Source organism: Pan paniscus, chromosome 10 (assembly GCF_029289425.2).
Source record: "Pan paniscus chromosome 10, NHGRI_mPanPan1-v2.0_pri, whole genome shotgun sequence".
NCBI classification, from domain to species: Eukaryota; Metazoa; Chordata; class Mammalia; order Primates; family Hominidae; genus Pan; species Pan paniscus.
The window spans coordinates 45015974-45037770 of NC_073259.2; the positions used below are offsets into that span (position 1 = coordinate 45015974).

Sequence of the window (21797 nt, forward strand, 5' to 3'; positions counted from 1 at the left end):
TATGGTGAAACTCCAGTCTCTACTAAAATACAAAAATTAGCTGGGTGTAGCAGCGTGCACCAGTAATCCCAGCTACTCGGGAGGCTGAGGCACGAGAATTTCTTGAGCCCAGGACAGGGAAGTTGCAGGTTGCAGTGAGCTGAGATTGCACCACTGCACTCCAGCCTGGGTGACAGAGTGAGACTCTGTCTCAAAAAAAAAAAAGAGATGGAGTTTCACTATGTTGCCCAGGATGGCCTCAAACTCCTGGGCTCAAGTGATCCTCCTGCCTCAGCCTCCCAAGTGCTAGGATTACAGACGTGAACCACTGCACCCAGCCTAAAATTTTATTATTTGTCTTTTTATTATTGAGTTGTAAGAGTTCTTTATATGTTCTAGATACAAGTATCTTATATATGTATAGAGAAAAATTCTCTTCAAACTGTTTTTCCTCTACTCTCAAACCACAACAATCATCAAACAGAAGACAACTTCTGTGACCAAATGTGTGGAGGATTTCTCCACACACCAAGTAGCAGATACCAGCTGGGTGTCCTCTAATTCAGTTCCTATATTATCACTCAGAGATAGTGTCAGATCCCACAGGTTGAGGGTTCAGTCCCCAAGACTGCCCCAGCCCCCCACTCTAACCCCACACACACCAGTCACAAGTTCAGCCCCCGGGACTTCTGACCGACTGGTTTCAAGTTGACGCTCCCATGACCCCTTCTTTGGGTTCGATTAGTTTGCTGGAGCAGCTCACAACACTCAGGGAGACACATTTACCAGTTTATTATAAAAGATATTGCAAAGGATACCGATAAAAAGAATAGGTAGGGTGAGGTATGGGGGAAGGGGTGTGGAGCTTCCATTCCCTCCCTGGGCGCACCACCCTCCAGTAACCTCCATGTGTTCAGCTGTCTGGAAGCTCACTGAGCCCTGTCATCTTGGGTTTTTACAGACGCTTAAAGACATCAGCATTCCTTCTCCCAGGTTATAGGGTGGGACACTCTCATGGGAGGGTATTAAGACCTACAATCAGAAAGGTCAGGAAAGATTAGGCTGGACCTGGTGGCTCACGCCTGTAATCCCAACACTTTGGGAGACTGAGGTGGGCAGATCACCTGAGGCCAGGAGTTCGAGACCAGCCTGGCCAACACAGTGAAACCCCCATCTCTAATTAAAAAAACACATACAAAATTAGCCAGGCGTGGTGGCGCGTGCCTGTAATCCCAGCTACTCGGGAGGCTAAGGCAGGAGAATTGCTTGAATCCAGGAGCCAGAGGTTGCAGTGAGCCGAGATCACAACACTGCACTCCAGCCTGGATGACAGAGTGAGACCCTATCTTAAAATAAAAAAGAAAGAAAGAAAAAAAGGTCGGGGAAGATTAGCATGAACAGAGGGCAGGAGAACATTAGATGCCTGCCCTGAGGCTCAACACACCCAACATTCTAACAAAAGACTGTAAAGAGGGATATGGAAGTTATGAGCCAAGAACCATGGATGAAAACCAATATATAACACTACAGATATATGATTTGCAAATATTTTCTTCATTTTGTGGGTTGTCTTTTTACTTTCTTGATAGTGTGTCTTTTGAAGCAAAGAAGTTTTTAATTGTGATGAAGTCAAATGTATCTATTTTTTCTTTTGTTACTTATGCTTTTGGTGTCATACCTAAGAAGCCTTTGCCTAACTCAGCATCATTAAGATTTACTTCTAGGCTGGGCGTGGTGGCTCACGCCTGTAATCCCAGCACTTTGGGAGGCCAAGGCGGGCAGATCACCTGAGGTCAGGACCTCGAGACCAGTCTGGACAATACGGTGAAACCTCATCTCTATTAAAAATACAAAAATAGGCTGGGTGCAGCGGCTCACACCTGTATTCCCAGCACTTTGGGAGGCCGAGGTGGGCAGATCACAAGGTCAGGAGTTCAAGACAAGCCTGGTCAACATAGTGAAACCCTGTCTCTACTAAAAATACAAAAATTAGCTGGGCATGGTGGTGCGCGCCTGTAGTCCCAGCTACTCGGGAGGCTGAGGCAGAAGAATCACTTGAACCCGGGAGGTATAGGTTGCAGTGAGCTGAGATTGTGCCACTGCACTCCAGCTTGGGCAACAGAGTGAGACTTCATCTCAAAAAAAAATAAAACTAAAAATATATACAAAAATAAGCCAGGCGTGGTGGCATGCACCTGTAATCCCAGTTACTCAGGAGGCTGAGGCAGGAGAATCGCTTGAACCCGGGAGGCAGAGGTTGCAGTGAGCTGGAGATCACGCCATTGTACTCCAACCTGGGCATCAAGAGCGAAACTCCGGTCTCAAAAAAAAAAAAAAGGATCACTTTTAAAAAGAGACAGCAAGAATAGAACAGGGAAAGCAGTAAGAAGTAGATTATTTTAGTGTCTGAGAGAAAGATGGCAGACATTCAGGTTATGTTTTGTTAAGTAGAGCTGACAGGATTTGCTGATGCGTTAGATGATAAATATTAGAGCAAGAGAGTGAGAGAGAGAAGTCAAGGATAACTCAGAGGTCTTTGGGCTAAGCAACTGGGTGAATAAAGGTAACATTTACTCAGATGGAGAATCCTGGGAGAAGAAAGGAGCGGTTTGTATGTGAGTGTGTGGACTGGAGTGGAGTAGAATTCAAGAGTTCTGTTTTGGACATGATAAATTTAGGATGCCTACTAGGCATCCAATCAGAGATGTAGAGTAGGCATGTGGATATGTGTTTCAGAAAATAGGCCTGGGTAGAAGATACAAATTTGGGAGCTACCAGTATATAGATATTTAAAGTCATGAGACTAGATGAGTGTACATCTTTTCTTTTTTTTTTTTTTTGAGATCGAGTTTCGCTCTGTCGCCCAGGCTGGAGTGCAGTGGCGCCATCTCGGCTCACTGCAAGCTCCACCTTCCGGGTTCATGCCATTCTCCTGCCTCAGCCTCCCGAGTAGTTGGGGCTACAGGTGTCCGCCAACACGCCTGGCTATTTTTTTTGTATTTTTAATAGAGACGGGGTTTCGCTGTGTTAGCCAGGATGGTCTCGATCTCCTGACCTCGTGATCCACCCACCTCGGCCTCCCATAGTGCTGGGATTGCAGGTGTGAGCCACTGCACCCAGCTGAGTGTACATATTTTCTTATGAAATTGGATTATGTGACCATATCTCTCTTTTTTTTTTTTTAGATGGAGTCTCACTCTGTGGCCCAAGCTGGAGTACAGTGGCTCAACCTCGGCTCACTGCAGCCTCTGCCTCCCAGGTTAAAGCAATTCTGCCTCAGCCTCCCGAGTAGCTGGCACCTGTAGGTGCCTGCCACCATGCCTGGCTAATTTTTGTACTTTTAGTAGAAACAGGTTTTCACCATGTTGGCCAAGCTGGTCTCAAACTCCTGACCACAAGTGATTCACCTGCCTTGGCCTCCCAAAGTGCTGGGATTACAGGCATGAGCCACCATGTCCGGGCTATGTGACCATTTCTCTGTATCAGTGTTCTTTACATTTTTGCTTATCACCTAAAAAAAAGAAATTAAACTATGTAACTCCAGTCATTTTTAAGTTGATATCTAAAATTCTTCAAGTTAAGTTTAAATACGGTAAAAGCTGAGGCAGGAGGATCACTTGAGGCCAGGAGTTGAAGACCAGCTGAGACTACATCTCTACAAAATGTAAGAAAACAAGTAGCTTTGCCTGTCTTCCCAGCTACTCAGGAGGCTGAGGTGGGAGGACCTCTTGAGCCCAGGATATATATGTGTGTGTATATATATATACATATATATATATACACACACATATATGTACATGTGTGGAGATATATACATACGTAGTGTAAAATAATGTAATTTTAAGCATATTGTGGCCAGGCATGGTGGCTCCCACCTGTAATCCCAGCACTTTGTGAGGTCAAGGTGGTAGGATTACTTGAGCCCAGGAGTTTGAGACCAGCCTGGGCAACACAGCAAGACCCCGTATCTACAAAAAAATTTAAAATTAGCTGGGCATGGTGGCATGCATCTGTAGTCCCAGTTACTCAGGAGACTGAGGTAGGAGGATTGCTTAAACCCAGAAGGTCAAGACTGAAGTGAGCCATGATTGAATTACTGCACTTAAGCCTGGGCAACAGAGCAAGACCCTATCTCCCCCGTCCCCCAAAAGAAGCATGTTGTAAATATTGATGTTTTACAGTAAAACTTACACCATTCTGTTACATCTAATGTAATCTAAACACACAGTAACTTGATGCTTACCATCATCTGTTTTTAAAAAATGACAGAATTCTGGGTTTTGAATAATATGGTGGGCCAGATATCTTGATATGCCTTCCAATAAAAATTAAAATTGCTAGATAAAATAATTTTCTTAAAAGCATTAAAAAGGTGACAAGATAGTAAGGAACCTTTAAACCAGAAGGGAGTGGAACACTAATGCCATTTTCTCTACAACCTTATAGGTGCTGGGGTATTTTATTTGTTTGTTTATTTATTTTGAGACAGGGTCTCACTCTTTCACCCAGGCTGGAGTGCAGTGGCACGATCACAGCTTACTACAGACTTGACCTCTTGTGTTAAAGTGACCCTCCTGCCTCAACCTCCCAAGTAGCTGAGCACCATCACAACTGGCTAATTAAAAAAATTTTTTTTGTAAAGACAGGTTCTCGTTTTGATGCCCAGGCTGGTCTCGAACTCTTGGGTTTAAGCGATCCTCCTGCCTCGGCCTCCTAAGGTGCTGGGATGACAGATGTGAGCCACCACGCCCAGCCTAGGTGCTAGGTAAAGTCCAGGGCCCACCCCAAGTTATAATAAGAGGCCTGCCTCATCAAAAAGTTGAGGCTCCAACTAAACCTCACAGACTGGGCAAAGTGGCTCACGTCTATAATCCCAGCACTTATGGAGGCAGAGGGAGGATGATCAGTTGAGTGCAGGAGTTAGAGACCAGCCTGGGCAACGCAGGGAGACTCTATCTCTACAAAAAATAATTCGCTTGGTGTGGTGGCACACACTTGTAGTCCCAGGTACTGAGGAGGCTCAGGTGAGAGGATCACTTGAGCCCAGGAATTTGAGGCTGTAGTGAGCTTTGTTTGCCCCATTGCAATCCAGCCTGGGCCACAGATTGAGACAGTGTCTCTAAAAAACAAACAAATAAAAAAGTAGAATACGGAAAGGCTGGCCGGGCGTGGTGGCTCATGCCTGTAATCCCAGCACTTTGGGAGGCCGTGGCAGGCGGATCATGAGGTCAGGAGATCGAGACCATCTTGGCTAACAAGGTGAAACTCCATCTGTACTGAAAATACAAAAACAAAATCAGCCAGGCATGGTGGCGGGCACCTGTAGTCCCAGCTACTTGGGAGGCTGAGGCAGGAGAATGGCGTGAACCCGGGAGGCGGAGCTTGCAGTGAACTGAGATCACGCCACTGCACTTCAGCCTGGGCAACAGAGCGAAACTCCATCTCAAAAAAAAAAAAAAAAAAAGGAATATGGAAAGGCTAGACATTAAAGAATTAAGTTTATATTGAATATTGACAATGAATAGGAAAAAATATACATAAAAAAGAACTAATACTCATTTAAGAGGTAAGAAAAAGAACAGTAAAATAAATAAAAAGTTAGGCTGGGCCTTGTGGCATGGTGGTGGCCACCTGTAATCCCAGCTACTCAGGAGGCTGAGGCAGGAGAATCGCTTGAACCCGGGAGGCAGAGGTTGCAGTGAGCCATGATCACATCATTGCACTCCAGCCTGGGCGAAAAAGCAAGACTGCGTTTCAAGAAAAAAAAAAAAATTAGCTGGGCACGGTGGCACACCTGTAATCTCAGCTACTCGGGAGGCTGAGGCAGGAGAACTGCTTGAACCCAGGAGGTGGAGGTTGCAGTGAGCCAAGATCGCAACACTGCACTCCAGCCTGGGCAACAAGAGCTAAACTCCATCTCAAAAAAAAAGTCTGACTTACCATTTTTTTTCTTTTGTTGCTTGTGCTTTTGGTGTCATATCTAAGAAAGCATTACCTAATCAAAAGTAATAAAGATTTATCTCTGTTTTCTTCTTCTGAGTTTTATAGTTTTAGCTCTTATATTTAGGTCTTTGATCCATTTTAATTTTTGTGTATGGTGTGAGGTAGGAGTCTGTATTAGTTTCTTAGAGCTGCTTTTAAACCACAAACTGAGTGGCTTAAAACAAAAGAAATGTATTGCCTCATAGTTCTGTAGGCTAGAAGTTTGAAATCAAGGCAAGTTGGCAAGTTTGGTTCCTACCAGAGGCTCTGAGGGAGAATCTGTCCCATGCCTCTCTTCTAGCTTCTGCTGGTGATGACAATCCTTGGCATTCCTTACTTACCTTGTAGACACCACTACAATTTCTGCCTGTGTTGCTACCGGGCATTCTCACTATGTTTCTGTGTCTTCACATGGCCTTCTTATAAGGACAGTCATTAGATTTAGGGCCCACTCTAATCCAGTAATTCCCCATCTTAACTAACTACATTTGCAAAGATTCTATTTCTAAAGAGGACCACATTCTGAGGTTGTAAGTGGACAATGAATGTTGGATAGGGTGACACTATTCACACAGCAGAGTCCAACTACATTCCTTTGCATGTGAATATCCAGTTGTCCCAGCACCATTTGTAGAAAAGACTATCCTTTGGAGCACCTTGTTACAGCCTAGCAAGGGTGGAAGTCTAGGCTCCCCACTCAGTCTTGGTGATACAGGTAGGGGTAGGATCACAGTTCTTTCTGTAGCACTTGGCTGGAGTACAGGAGTTGTTATATAAAGTTTGCTGTCTTGCTAGATTGTCCCTTTCCTGGTTCTTTGGCTAGCGAGAGAAGGTTTTCGTTTTTTGTCTCACCCTTCGGCATTTTTGGATTGTCAGCTTCTTCAGTTCCAAGGCTTCGAGATGTAAGGTAGGAAGAAAACCCAGGAAACTCATCACTATGTTGTTCCTTGGACCCCCAAGATCCCTAGCTTGTCTGCTGCCTTCTCTCCATCTTTCAGTCTTTTTTTTTTTTCTTTTTGAGACAGAGTCTCACTCTTTTGCCCAGGCTGGAGTGCAGTGGTGCGATCTTGGCTCGCTGCAACCTCCACCTCCTGGGTTCAAGCAATTCTACCTCAGCCTCCCGAGTAGCTGGAATTACAGGCACACGCCACCATGTATGGCTAATTTTGTATTTTTAGTAGAGATGGGGTTTCACCATATTGGCCAGGCTAGTCTTTAACTACTGACCTCAAGAGATCCACCTGCCTCAGCCTTTCAAAGTGCTGGGATTACAGGCATGAACCATCATGCCCGGCTTTTCTTTCAGTCTTCTTATGTTTGTTTTATATATAATGTCCAGGGTTTTTAGTTGTATTTAGTGGGAGGAATTTGGGAAGTATGTCTACTCCACCTTCCCAGTGCACTTAATTTATAGGGCAATTTAAGAATTAGCATCTTTGTAATCTGATACCTCCAAATAATACGTGATATATCTCTCAGTACATTAATCATAGTATCTTTGTAATATCTCTCAATAAAGATACTATTTTCTTGCAGATGTCTTGTTCTTTTGTTGTTATTGTTGTTGGTGTTAGTGTGAAAGAAAGTAGAATCTTGGGACCCCAAACTCACTATGCCAAAGGGACATTAAGCTTGAGAGCTGAATTACTGCATTCCTTTTGTTACCAGATAGCTGTAATTTCACAATCCTGTACCATATCCTCATTTCCTCTACTTCCCCTTTTCACATGTAAAATGTCAATTTACTGAGGCTAATCAGAGCCTCACAAGAATGTAACGATTCGCCTCACTACCTACCCTACCTCCCGTTTTCCCCCCTCCTGCTTGCTCTTTCCCCTTTAAATAATGAAGTTCCCTGCCAGGTATGGTGGCTTACACCTGTAATCCCAGCACTTTGGGAAGCCAAGGTGGGCGGATCACCTGAGGTCAGGAGTTCAAGACCAGCCTTGCCAACGTGGTGAAACCCTGTCTAAAGGGGGTTTTGGGAACTCTTAAATTCTAATCGTTTATATGTAAATTTTGCAGACAATTTTTGCATACATGTCATGATGTTATCAGTGGAGGGTGTCCAGGTCCCTGATGTCTTAAACAAAGATTTGGACAAAATGTACAAAGTAAGGAAAGAATGAAGCAACAAAAGCAGAGATTTGTTGAAAATGAAAGTACACTCCACAGGGTGGGAGCAGGCCAAACATAGGGGCTCAAGAGCTCAGTTACAGAATTTTCCTGGGTTTAGGGTGTGGTGGCTCACGCCTGTAATCCCAGCACTTTGGGAGGCCAAGGCGGGCAGATCACCTGAGGTTGGGAATTCAAGCCCAGCCTCACCAACACAGAGAAACCCTGTCTCTACTAAAAAATACAAAAATTAGCCAGGCATGGCCCATGGTGGGTGCCTGTAACCCCGGCTACTCAGGAGGCTGAGGCAGGAGAATCTCTTGAACCCAGGAGGTGGAGGGTGCAGTGAACTGAGATCGCACCATTGCACTCCAGCCTGGGTGTCAGAGTGAGACTCTGTCTCAAAAAAAAAAAAAAAAAAAAGAAAGAAAGAAAGGAAGAAAAAAGAATTTTCTGGGGTTTACATCCCCTCTAGAGGTTCCCATTGGTTACTTGGTGTACGCCCTATGTAAATGAGGAGGATATTTTTTGTCATAGCTGAAGTGTTTTCATTTTCATTTGATTTAGTTCTAGGAAGTCCTCAGGTTCCCTGCCTCTAGGCCCTATTCTCCTGCCTCAGTGAGTGATGCAAGGTTAGAGATAAGCAGGTCCTTGCATGTTTGTGTCTTTCCACAGTGTCAGGCTTTTACTGATGCTATTGCAATCACAAAAGCCAGGAACTACACGGAGTTCCCAAGGAGGCAATCTCCTTAGTACTGTTACAGTAGGTAGTTAGACAGGCAAGAGCAGGGCAGGAGAGGGCTCCCTGCACCCACCAGGAATGTCAGGTGACCAATGGTCAGGCAGTTGTCACACTACCTATCTAAAATAATTGGTCACAGCCAGTACCAGGGAGAGGCAGTTTCCCAACAGATAAACACCTGAAATTGGTAATCAGCAGCTTCCGTAAGATCTAAGGAACTGGGCGAGTGGGCTCGAGCATGCACATTAAGAGGCAAAATGGAGGCATATGACCTTCCAGGGCATTCCACCAGAAAAGGGAAGAAAACCTCAGGTGAATATGTTTACAACTCCAGTAAACACACTGCGCATGCTCACCTGCCAGACGTTAGTAGGCCACTGTGCATGTGGGCAGCTCACCCTAAGGCAAGAATGAAGGGAAAGGGGCACAAAATACTAGAAGTAGACCAGCATATGAAATCCAAGGTCTGGACCGGGCCCAGTGGCTCATGCCTATAATCCCAGCACTTTGGGAGGCCAAGGAGGGTGGATCATTTGAGGTCAGGAGTTCAAGACCAGCCCGGCCAACATGGTGAAGCCTTGTCTCTATTAAAAATACAAAAATTAGGGCTGGGCATGGTGGCTCACGCCTGTAATCCTAACACTTTGGGAGGCTGAGGTGGGCGGATCACGAGGTCAGGAGATGGAGACCATCCTGGCTAACATGGTGAAACCCCGTCTCTACTAAAAATACAAAAAATTAGCCAGGCGTGGTGGCAGGTGCCTGTAGTCCCAGCTACTCAGGAGGCTGAGGCAGGAGAATGGTGTGAACCCGGGAGACGGAGCTTGCAGTGAGCCAAGATCGCGCCACTGCACTCCAGCCTGGGCAACAGAGCAAGACTCCATCTCAAAAAAAAATACAAAAATTAGCCCGAGCACAGTGGCTCACACCTGTAATCCCAGCACTTTGCAAGGCTGAGGCAGGCGGATCATGAGGTCAGGAGATCAAGACCATCCTGGCTAACACGGTGAAACCTCATCTCTACTAAAAATACAAAAAAAAATTAGCCAAGGGTGGTGGCGGGTGCCTGTACTCCCAGCTACTTGGGAGGCTGAGGCAGGAGAATGGCATGAACCCCAGAGGCAGAGCTTGCAGTGAGCCAAGATTGTGCTATTGCACTCCAGCCTGGGCAACAGAGCGAGACTCTGTCTCAAAAATAAATAAATAAATAAAATAAAAATACAAAAATTAGCTGGGTGGTAGTGGTGTGCGCCCTGTAATCCCAGCTACTCGCAACGCTGAGGCAGGAGAATCGCTGGAGCCTGGGAGGCAGAGGTTGCAGTGAGCTGAGATCACTCCACTGCCGTCCAGTCTGGGCGACAGAGTGAGACCCTGTCTCATTAAATAAATAAATAAATAATCCTAGGTCCAAGGTGAAATGGGGCACTTCTCCTTCAAGTTGCCCACTTGGGTCTCTTCCAAGTGTTCTTTCCTTCCTTTTGTTCCTGGTGTAAAGCTTTTTAATAAACTTTTACTCCTGCTTTAAAACTTGCCTCGGTTTCTCCTTCTGCCTTATGCCCCTCAGTGGAATTCTTTCTTCTGAGGAAGCAAGAATTGAGGTTGCTTCAGGCCTGTATGGATTTACTGCTGATGATCTGTATACCTTCCACAGCTAACAGTACTTCCTGTTCACTCAGTAGTCAGAGCTGTGGGCACGCAAGCCAGTCAATATTGTAAACCATAAATAATAGTATAATTAATCAATATATAAATGTTACAAGTTAAACATTCCATGACAAAGTAACATTTAACATCAAGAGGAGAAAGAGATAGGAGAAAGGGTTAAAGAACCAATCCAGGCAGAACAAAGAAGAAAAGGAGTTCTGTTTTGGGCCAGTTGGTCTGCCAGTCTTGCGAGGAAGAGTCTTTGATGTGGCAGAGCCTTCGGAGGCAGATGGCAAGTTCTTATCACGAGTGACTGACTGCAAGACGGTGTCAGTTAAGATGACCATTTTGAGCTGCTGAAGGCCTCATCTTTTTTTTTTGAGACGGAGTTTTGCTCTTGTTGCCCAGGTTGGAGTGCAAAGGCGCAATCTCGGCTCACTGCAACCTCTGCCTCCCGGGTTCAAGCGATTCTTCTGCCTCAGCCTCCCAAGTTGCTGGGATTACTGGCGCCCGCCACCACGCCCGGCTAATTTTTTGGATTTTGAGTAGAGACAGGGTTTCACCATGTTGGCCAGGCTGGTCTCGAACTCCTAACCTCAGGTGGTCCGCCCGCCTTGGTCTCCCAAAGTGCTGGGATTACAGGCGTGAGCCACCGCACCCAGCTGGCCTCATTTTTTTTTTTTTTTTTTTTTGAGACGGAGTCTCGCTCTGTTGCCAGGCTGGAGTGCAGCGGTGCAATCTCAGCTCACTGCAACCTCTGCCTCCCTGGTTCAAGCGATTCTCCTGCCTCAGCTTCCCGAGTAGCTGGGATTACAGGCACTTGCCACCACGCCCGCCTAATTTTTTGTATTTTTAGTAGAGACAGGGTTTCACCATGTTGGCCAGGCTGGTCTCAAACTACTGACCTCAGGTGATCCGCCCGCCTTGGCCTCCCAAAGTGCTGGGATTACAGGCGTGAGCCACCGCGCCCGGCCGGCCTCATCTTTTATAGTCACAGAATCTTCTAGTGAGAACTGATAGTGGAAGAGCATGCTTGTGTCCTTAACTGGTTGGATGCATCTTTTAAAAAACTTTGTTTATTAAGCAAAGCATCTTATCCTTGTTGACAAAGTTCCCTATGAAATATAAAATGGAGACTGGGCGCGGTGGCTCATGCCTATAATCCCAGCATTTTGGGAGGCTGAGGCGGGTGGATCACCTGAGGTCAGGAGTTTGAGACCAGCCAGGCCAACATGGTGAAACCCCATCTCTACTAAAAATACAAAAAAAAAAAAAAAAAAAATTAGCCAGCTGTCGTGGCGGGCACCTATAATCCCAGCTACTCAGGAGGCTGAGGCAGGAGAATTGCTTGAACCCGGGAGGCGGAGGTTGCAGAGAGCCGAGATCGCGCCATTGCACTCCAGCCTGGGTGACAAGAGTGAAACTCTGTCTCAAAAAAATAAAAATAAAAAATAAATGGCCAGGTGCAGTGGCTCATGCCTGTAATCCCAGGCCTTTGGGAGGCTGAGGTAGGCAGATCACGAGGTCAGCAGTTTGAGACCAGCCTGACCAACATGGTGAAACCCCATCTCTACTAAAAATACAAAAATTAGCCAGGCATGGTGGTGTGCTGTAATCCCAGCTACTCAACAGGCTAAGACAGGAGAATTGCTTGAACCCAGGAGGTGGAGGTTGCAGTGAGCCAAGATCACACTATTGCACTCCAGTCTGGGTGACAAGAGTGAAACTCCGTCTCAAAAAAATAAATAAAAATAAATGGCCAGGTACAGTGGCTTCTGCCTGTAATCCCAGGACCTTGGGAGGTCCAGGCGGGCAGATCACAAGGTCAGGAGTTTGAAACCGCCTGACCAACATGGTGAAACCCCATCTCTACTAAAAATACAAAAATTAGCCAGGCATGGTGGCATGCTGTAATCCCAGCTACTCAAGAGGCTAAGGCAGGAGAACTGCTTGAACCTGAGAGGTGGAGGTTGCAGCGAGCTGAGATCACGCCATTGCACTCCAGCCTGGGCGACAGAGCGAGACTCTGTCTCAAAAAATATAAATAAATAAAAATAAAAATAAATAAATATAAAATGGAGTCTTTTTCTAAGATGAAGTTAATTATGTCAAGGTTGTACTATACCATACATAACTATTCTGTAAGGTTTTTTTCTGACACCAAACACCAATTCTCCAATTCTCTAACAGGAATTGGGTGTCAAACAATTAAATTCAATTCTCTTGGCTCAGTTCCCTAAAATTGCTCCCATTTTAAGTGCCAGGTTTGCCACCGAACAGTTGTAAATTCGAGAATACCCGCCAATCTCCCTCAGGTTTAATAATTCGTTAGAATAATTCACAGAATATAGGAAAACACTTTACTTACATTTAGCAATGCATCGTAAAGGATACAACTCAGGAACAGCTAAGTGGAAGAGATGCACCGAGAAAAGTATGCCCTGGGTGGGGGTAGAAGGTGGAGGAAGATATAGAGTTTCCATGCCTTCTCCTGGTTGGCACCCTCCTAACACCAATTTTTTCACCAACTATGAAGCTTTCCATACCCTATTATTTAGGGGGTTTCATGGAGTTTTCTTTTTTCTTTTTTTTTGAGCGAAGTCTCACTCTTGTCCCCCAGTCTGGGGGACAAGATCTCAGCTCACTGCAACCTCTGCTTCCCGGGTTCAAGCGATTCTCCTGCCTCAGCCTCCCAACTAGCTGGGATTACAGGCGCCTGCCACCACACCCGGCTAATTTTTGTATTTTTAGTAGAGACGGGGTTTCACCATGTTGGCCAGGCTGGTCTCGAACTCCTGACCTCAGGTGATCCGTTGTCCTGGCCTCCCAAAGTGCTGGGACTACAGGCGTGAGCCACCGTGCCTGGCCGGAGTTTTCACTACATAAGCATAATTAAGGCTTGACCTTTTGGTGATCAAACTCAATCTCCAGTCACCACTCCCTTCCCTGGAGGTCTTGGGGGATGGGGCTGAAAGTTCCAACCCTCTAATCCTGGCTTGTTCTTTTCATTCTGAAGCTACTTAGGCCCTCTCCCTCCATATCAAGCCCCTCAGAAGCCATCTCAGGGTTGGGCATGATGGCTCACACCTGTAATCCCAGCACTTTGGGAGGCTGAGGCGGGCAGATAACTTGAGGCCAGGAGTTCGAGACCAGCCTGGCCAACATGCGGAAACGCCATCTCTACTAAAAATACAAAAATTAGCTGGGCATGGTGGCACGCATCTATAGTCCCAACTACTCAGGAGGCTGAGGTACGATAATCGCTTGAACTGGGAAGCCGAGGTTGCAATGAGCCAAGATCACTCCACTGCACTCCAGCCTGGGCAATGAGTTTCTTTAGGGATGATAAAAAATGTTCTGGAATTAGAGTGTGATGATGGTAGCACAACTCTATAAATGTGTTAAAAATCACAAACTTGGCTGGGCACGGTGGCTCACGCTTGTAAACCCAGCACTTTGGGAGGCCGAGGTGGGAGGATTACATGAGGTCGAGTTTGAGACCAGCCTGGCCAACATGGTGAAACCCCATCTCTACTAAAAATACAAAAATTAGCTGGGCATGGTGGCACATGCCTGTAATCCCAGCTACTTGGAGGCTGAGGCAGGAGATTCTCTTGAATCCAGGAGGTGGAGGTTGCTGTGAGCCAAGATTGCGCCATTGCACTCCAGCCTGGGCAACAAGAGCGAGTTTCTGTCTCAAATAAACAAACAAAAAACAAAAAAACTACTGAACTTTGGCACTGTCCTGGGTTACAGAAAAAAATTAAAAAAAAAAAAAACCCACTGAACTGTACACTTTAAAGTTGTAAATTTTCTTTTTCTTTCCCGAGACGAAGTCTTGCTCTGTCACTCAGGCTGGAGTACAGTGGTGCAATCGCGGCTCACTGCAACCTCTGTCTCCTGGGTTCAAGCAATTCTCCTGCCTCAACCTCCTGAGTACCTGGGATTACAGGTATATGCCACCAAACCCAGCTAATTTTTGTATTTTTAGTAGAGATGGGGTTTCACCATGTTGGCCAGGCTGGTTTCAAACTCCTGACCTTGTGATCTGCCCACCTCGGCTTCCCAAAGTGCTGGGATTACAGGTGTGAGCCATCGCGTCCAGCCTAAAAGGGTAAATTTTATGGAATCTGAATTAAATCTCCATAAAGGTGTTTAAAAATAAAAACCAGTGAGCAAAGGGCAAAAATGAATACTCCTATATCTTATATGAGTCTTAATTCACCATTTTACTTTAGATTGACTTTTTAAACATTAATTCTAATTATAAAAGTAATGCAAATAGATTTTTAAAAACTCTTGGCCAGGCACAATGCCTTATGCCTGTAATTCCAGCACTGTGGGAGACCAAGGCAGTAGCCTGAGGCCAGGAATTTGTGACCAGCCTGGACAACACAGCAAGACCCCTAGCTCTACAAAAAAAATAATAATAATAGTAATTAGGGCATGGTGATGCACATTTGTAGCCCCAGCTGCTCAGGAGGACTGCTTGAGTGCAGGAGATCGAGGCTACAGTGAGCTATGGTCACACCACTGCACTCTAGCCTGGGGGACAGAGGGAGACCCTGTAGTAAAAGAGAAGAAAGAGAGAGAGAGAGTGGGGTGGGTGGTGGGGAGAGAAAGGAAAGAAACAAAAAGAAAGAAAGGATGGCAGGAAGGGAGGGATAGAGGGGGAAGAAAAGTATTAAATATAAAAAAGTAGAGAGGGCCACGTGCGGTGGCTCATGCCTATAATCCCAGCACTTTGGGAGGCTGAGGCAGCTGGATCACCTGAGATCAGGAGTTTGAGACCAGCCTGGCCAACGTGGCGAAACCCCATCTCTACTAAAAAATACAAAAATTAGCCAGGCGTGGTGGTGCATGCCTGTAGTCCTGGCAACATAGAAGGCTGAGGCAGGAAAATCGCTTGAACCCGGGAGGTGGAGGTTGCAGTGAGCCAAGATCTCACCATTGCACTACAGCCTGGGTGACAGAGCGAGACTCTGGCTCAAAATACAAACAAAAAACCCTTCTCCTTAATCATCTTTAGTTATTATTGACACTTTGTCTTCATTACTTTTTTTTTTTTTTTGAGACAAGGTCTCGCTCTGACACCCAGGTTGGGGTACAGTGACCTGATCTTGGCTCACTGCAGACTTGACCTCATGGGCTCAAGTGATCCTCCTGCCTCAGCTTCCCAAAGTGCTGGGATTACAGGCATGAGCCACTGTGTCTGGCTGTTTTCATTACTTTCAAAGTGCCTTTCCACCAGTTCTCATTTTATCCAAGGACAACTGAGCCTTCCTTTCTTCTTTGTATAGAAGACCTGAGTATCTGTGCAACATGGTAGTTACTATATACATGTGGCTAATTTTTTTTTTTTTTTTTTTTTTTTGAGACGGAGTCTCACTCTGTTGCCAGGCTGGAGTGCAGCGACATGATCTCGGCTCACTGCAACCTCCACCTCCTGGGTTCAAGTGGTTCCCCCACCTCAGCCTCCCAAGTAGCTGGGACTACAGGCATGTACCACCATACCCGGCTAATTTTGTATATATTTGTATTATTTAATTGTAAATTAATTACGATCTAATAAAGTAAAATATTCAAGTTCTTATTCACACTAGACACATCTTTTTTTTTTTTGGGATGGAGTCTTGCCCTGTTGCCCACTACACTCCAGCCTGGATGACAAAGCAAGACCCTGTCTCAAAAACAAACAAAACAACAAAAAAACTTCATTGCTGAAAAATGCTAATGATCATCTGAGCCTTCAACTAGTTATAATCTTTTTGCTGGTGGAGGATCTTGCCTTGATGTTAATGGCTGCTGACTGATCAGGGTAGTGATTGCTGAAGGTTAAGGTGGCTGGAGCAATTTCTTTTTTCTTTTTCTTTTTTTTTTGCAATGGAGTCTCGCTCTTGTCGCCCAGGCTGGAGTGTAATGGTGTGATCTCCGCTCGCTGCAATCTCCGCCTCCCAGGTTCAAGCGATTCTCCTGCCTCAGCCTCCCAAGTAGCTGAAAGTGCTGGGATTACAGGTGTAAGCCACTGCACCCAGCCACAACTTCTTTTCTTTTTTGTTTTTGAGATGGAATTTCACTCTTGTTGCCCAGGCTAGAGTGCAATGGTGCAATCTCAGCTCACTGCAGCCTCTGCCTCCCAGGTTCAAGCAATTCTTCTGCCTCAGCCTCCCAAGTAGCTGGGATTACAGGCATGTGCTACCACACCTGGCTAATTTTTTGTATTTAGTAGACACAGGGTTTCACCATGTTGGCCAGGCTGGTCTCGAACTCCTGACCTCAGATGATCCACCCACCTTGGCCTCCCAAAGTGCTAGGATTACAGGCGTGAGCCACTGCACCTGGCCTGCAGTTTCTTAAAGCCAACAGTGATGTCTGCTGCAGTGATTGACTTCCTTTCATGAAAGATTTCTCTGTAGCATGTGATGCTGTTTGATAGCATTTTACCCACAGTAGAACTTCTTTCAAAATTGGAGTCAATCCTCTCAAACCCTGTTGTTGCTTTATCAACTAAGTTTATGAAATATTTAAAATCCTTTGTTGTCATTTCAATAATGTTCAAGCATCTTCACCGAGTACATTCCATCTCAAGAAACCACCATGTGAGTGTGGTGGCTCACGCCTGTAATCCCAGCACTTTGGGAGGCCAAGGCGGGTGGATCACCTAAGGTCAGGAGTTTGAGACCAGGCTAGCCAACATAGCGAAACCCCATCTCTGCTAAAAATACAAAAAATTAGCCAGTGCCTGTAATCCCAGCTACTTGGGAGGCTGAGGCAGAAGAATTGCTTGAACCCGGGAGACGGAGGTTGCAATGAGCCGAGATCGCACCATTGCACTCCAGCCTGGGAGGCAGAGCAAGACTCTGTCTCAAAAAAAAAAAAAAAAAAAGTAAAAATGACTCTTAGATCCACGGGCTACAGAATGGATGCTGTTAGCAGTCATGAAAGTAACATTAATCTCCCTCCCTGTACATGTCATCAGAGCTCCTGGGTGACCAGGTGCATTGTCAATGAGCAGTAACATTTTGAAAGAATCTTTATTTCTGAAAAGTACATCTCAACAACAGGCTGAAAATACTCAGTAAACAATGTTGTAAATAGGTATGCTGTCATCCAGGTGTCGTTATTCCATTTATAAAGCATGGGCAGAGTAGACTTACCATGATACTTTAGGGCCCTGGGATTTTTGGAATGGTAAATGAGCATTGGCTTCAACTTAAAATCACCAGCTGCATTAGCCCCTGACAGATTCAGGCTGTTCTTTGAAGCTTTGAAGGTAGGCACTGACTTGTCCCTTCCAGCTATGAAAGTCACAGATGACATCTTTCAATGTGAGGTTGTTTTGTCTACATCGAAAATCTTTTTTTATTGCTCATTTTTTGTTGATTTGCTTTCTTTTGGAGACAGGTTCTTGTTCTGTTGCCCAGGCTGGAATGCAGTGGCATGATCATAGCTCACTGCAGCCTCAAAATCCTGGGCTCAGGAAGCCACTCACCTCAGCCTGCCAGGTAGCTAGGACTACAGGAGCATGCCATCACACCTGGCTAATTTTTTTATTTTTGTAGAGATTAAAAAATTGCCTTGCTATGTTGCTGAGGCTGGCCTCAAGCAATGCTCTCACCTCAGCCTCCCAAAGTGCTGGGATTAGACATGAGGCACAGTGCCTGGCCAAACATGTGTTGTTTTTTATAGCCATCTTCATCAATGATCTTAGCTAGATCTTCTGGATCACTTGCTGCAGCTTCTACATCAGCACTTATTGCTTCGCTTTGCACTTTTATGTTATGGAGACAGCTTCTTTCCTTAAACTTCACGAGCCAACCTCTGCTAGCTTCAAACTTTTCTTCTGCAGTTTCCTCACCTCTCTCAGCCTTCACAGAATTGAAGATAACTGAGGTCCTGCTCTGGATTAGGCTTTGGCTTAAGGGAATGTTGTGGCTGGTTTGATCTTCTATCCAGACTACTAAAACTTTCTCCCTATCAGCATCAATAAGGCTGTTTCACTTTTTTTTTTTTTTGAGACAGAGTCTCCCTCTGTTACCCAGGCTGGAGTGCAGTGGCACAATCTCAGCTCACTGCAACATTCACCTCCGGGGTTCAAGTGATTCTCTTGCCTTAGCTTCCCGAGTGGCTGGGATTACAAGTGTGCACCACCACACTCAGCTAATGTTTGTATTTTTAGTAGAGACAGGGTTTCACTATGTTGGCTAGGCTGGTCTTGAGCTCCTGACCTCAGGTGATCCACCCGCCTCAGCCTCCCAAAGTGCTGGGATTACAGGCGTGAGCCACCACACCCGGACTGTTTCACTTTCTTATCATTCATGTGTTCACTGGAGTAGCACTTTTAATTTCCTTTGAGAACTTTTCCTTTGCATTCACAATTTGGCTGTTTAGCACAAGAGGATTAGCTGTTAGCCTCTCTCAGAGACCACTGTAGGGTTATTAATTGGTCTGATTTCAATGTTGTTATGTCTAATTTAACAGGGAGGCATAAGAAGAGGGAGACGGGAAATGGCTGGTCAGTAGAACAATCACAACACACACATTTATATATTAAGGTCACTGTCACGTGATCTTATGTTTGTGGCACTCCAAAACCATTACAATAGTAACATCAAAGATTACTAATCACAGATCACCATAACAAATACAATAATAATAAAAAAGCTTTTTTTTTTTTTTTTGAGACGTCACTTTGTCTCCCAGGCTGGAGTGCAATGGCACGATCTCGGCTCACCGCAACCTCCACCTTCTGGGTTCAAGCGATTCTCCTGCCTCAGACTCCCAAGTAGCTGGGATTACAGGCGTGTGTCACCACACCCAGCTAATTTTGTATTTTTAGTAGAGATGGGGTTTCGCCATGTTGGCTAGGCTGGTCTTGAGCTCCTGACCTCAGGAGATCTGCCTGCCTTGGCCTCCCAAAGTGCTAGGATTACAGGTGTGAGCCACTACACCCAGCCTGTAATGTAAAATTTTTATATATTATGAAAATTACCAAAATGTGACACAGAGACATGAAGTGAGCAAATGCTGTTGGAAAAATGGTGCTAACAGACCTGCTTGATGCAGGGTTGCCATAAACCTTCAATACGTTTAAAAAAAAAAAAAAGAGAAAACTCTCATCATCTGTGAAGTTCAGTAAAGTGGGCCAGACACAGTGGCTCACACCTGTAATCCCAGCTACTTGGGAGGCTGAGGCAGGAGAATCCTTGAACCAGGGAGGCAGAGGTTGCGGTGAGCCAAGATTGCATCATTGCACTCCAGCCTGGGCAACAAGAGCGAAACTCTGTCTCAAAAAAAATAAAAAGGGCCGGGCACGGTGGCTTAAGCCTGTAATCCCAGCACTTTGGGAGGCCGAGGCAGGCCGATCACTTGAGGTCAGAAGTTCGAGACCAGCCTGGCCAACGTGGTGAAACACTGTCTCTACCAAAAATACAAAAATTAGCCGGGCGTGGTGGCAAGTGCCTGTAGTCCCAGCTACTTGGGAGGCTGAGGCAGGAGAAGAGATTGAACCCAGGAGGCAGAGGTTGCAGTGAGCCGAGATCACACCACTGTACTCCAGCCTGGGCAACAAGAGCGAAACTGTCTCAAAAGAAAAACAAAACAAAACAAAACAAGTTCAGTAAAGTGAAGTGCAATAAAGTAAGGTATGTCTGTGTATCTTTTTACCTCTTCAATGTTTGAACCATGGGAATTTTACCTATTCAAAAAATATGTGTAAAGTTTTGCTTTCAAGTCTACTGCTTTTATTAATTACATGTTTTTTGTTTGTTTGTTTCTTTTTTTGAGACAGAGTTTTACTCTGTTGCCCAGGCTGGAATGCAGTGGCACGATCTTGGCTCACTGCAACCTCCACCTCCCAGGTTCAAGCAATTCTCCTGCCTCAGCCTCCCAAGTAGCTGGGACTAAAGGCACATGCCACTACGCCCGGCTAATTTTTTGTATTTCAGTAGAGATGGGGTTTCACCGTGTTGCCCAGGCTGGTCTCAAACTCCTGAGCTCAGGCAATCCACCGCCTCAGTCTCCCAAAGTGCTAGGATTACAGGCGTGAGCCACCATGCCTGGCCAGCAATTACATGTTTGTATATATTTTTATTTATTTATTTTATTTATTTATTTTTGAGACAGAGTCTCGCTCTGTCACCCAGGCTGTAGTGCAGTGGCGTGATCTTGGCTCACTGCAAGCTCCGCCTCCTGGGTTCACATCATTCTCCTGCCTCAGCCTTCTGAGTAGCTGGGACTACAGGCGCCTGCCGGGACTACAGGCGCCTGCCACCACGCCTGGCTAATTTTTTTTTTTTTTTTTAGTAGAGAGGGGGTTTCACCGTGTTAGCCAAGATGGTCTCGATCTCCTCACCTCGTGATCTGCCCGCCTCGGCCTCCCAAAATGCTGGGATTACAGGCGTGAGCCGCTGTGCCCCGCTACATGTTTTTATAAATCCATTCAGTCAACTGTCTTCTTAGTGACTCTACAGTATCTTCTTCTGTTTCACAAATGGTGACACAATGGCTTTAGCAAAATATAAATCCTGGTTAAACCCAATTCACTATCAGGTTTATACCTTCTCCTGAGCAGGTAAACCTGACTAGGGAAAAATACAACCCAGGTGACTGATCTCATTTTATATTTACAACCACAGATGTCTGAATGACCTACTACCTCTCCCTACTTAATTTACTCTACCATTCAGAGATAACTATTTCACAAATTCTCTCTCCACAAACTTCCCACATTTCACACATTCTCTCTCCACAAACCTCCCACACTCCTTCCCCAATCCTTACATTTAGCTAATGATCTCCCCATCCCTGTTTCACTGAAGAAGAAAAAAAAAAGAAAAACATCAGAAGACAAAACTTACACAGTCCCACTACCACATCAGTTATGACTTACAATCAGCTGTAAATAACAGACACAAACACACACTCAACAAAAGAAAAAGAAAAATAGGAAAAAAGATCAGTGTGGCTTAAACAAATTGCTTCATTTTCTCCCATAATGAGACGTCCAGGGGGAGGCAATGCAGGGCTTGACAGCTCCATGTTGTCATCAGGCACCTAGACTCTATCTTCCTCCATCCTTAGCATATCATATGGCATAAGGTTGCTTTATTATCATAAGAAGATTACCAGAACTCCACAGGACCCCAGCCATCTTGTCCATGTTCTAGGCAAAAAAAAAAAAAAAAAAGAAAAAAAAGAAAAAGAAAGGGCCAATGACACTAGCTCAATCAATCTTATCAATCCTGTTTTAGAAACTTTATCAGCAGCCCCACCAAACAACTTCCACTAACATTTCACCAGAACTTAGTCACATGGACCCCATCAGTTGGAACAG

At 45.3% G+C, this 21797-nt stretch overlaps 1 long non-coding RNA gene across 2 annotated transcripts in view; it reads right to left on the reverse strand.

The window, feature by feature from the left end:
• Window positions 1–5: 5 nt before the first annotated feature.
• Window positions 6–21797, reverse strand: part of LOC129393510 (uncharacterized) — a 37613-nt gene continuing 15821 nt past the window's right edge. For both annotated transcript variants that reach the window (XR_010108929.1, XR_010108928.1), the window contains one exon: window positions 6–21626. This is a non-coding gene — a long non-coding RNA (uncharacterized LOC129393510). The remainder of the gene's footprint in view (window positions 21627–21797) is intronic.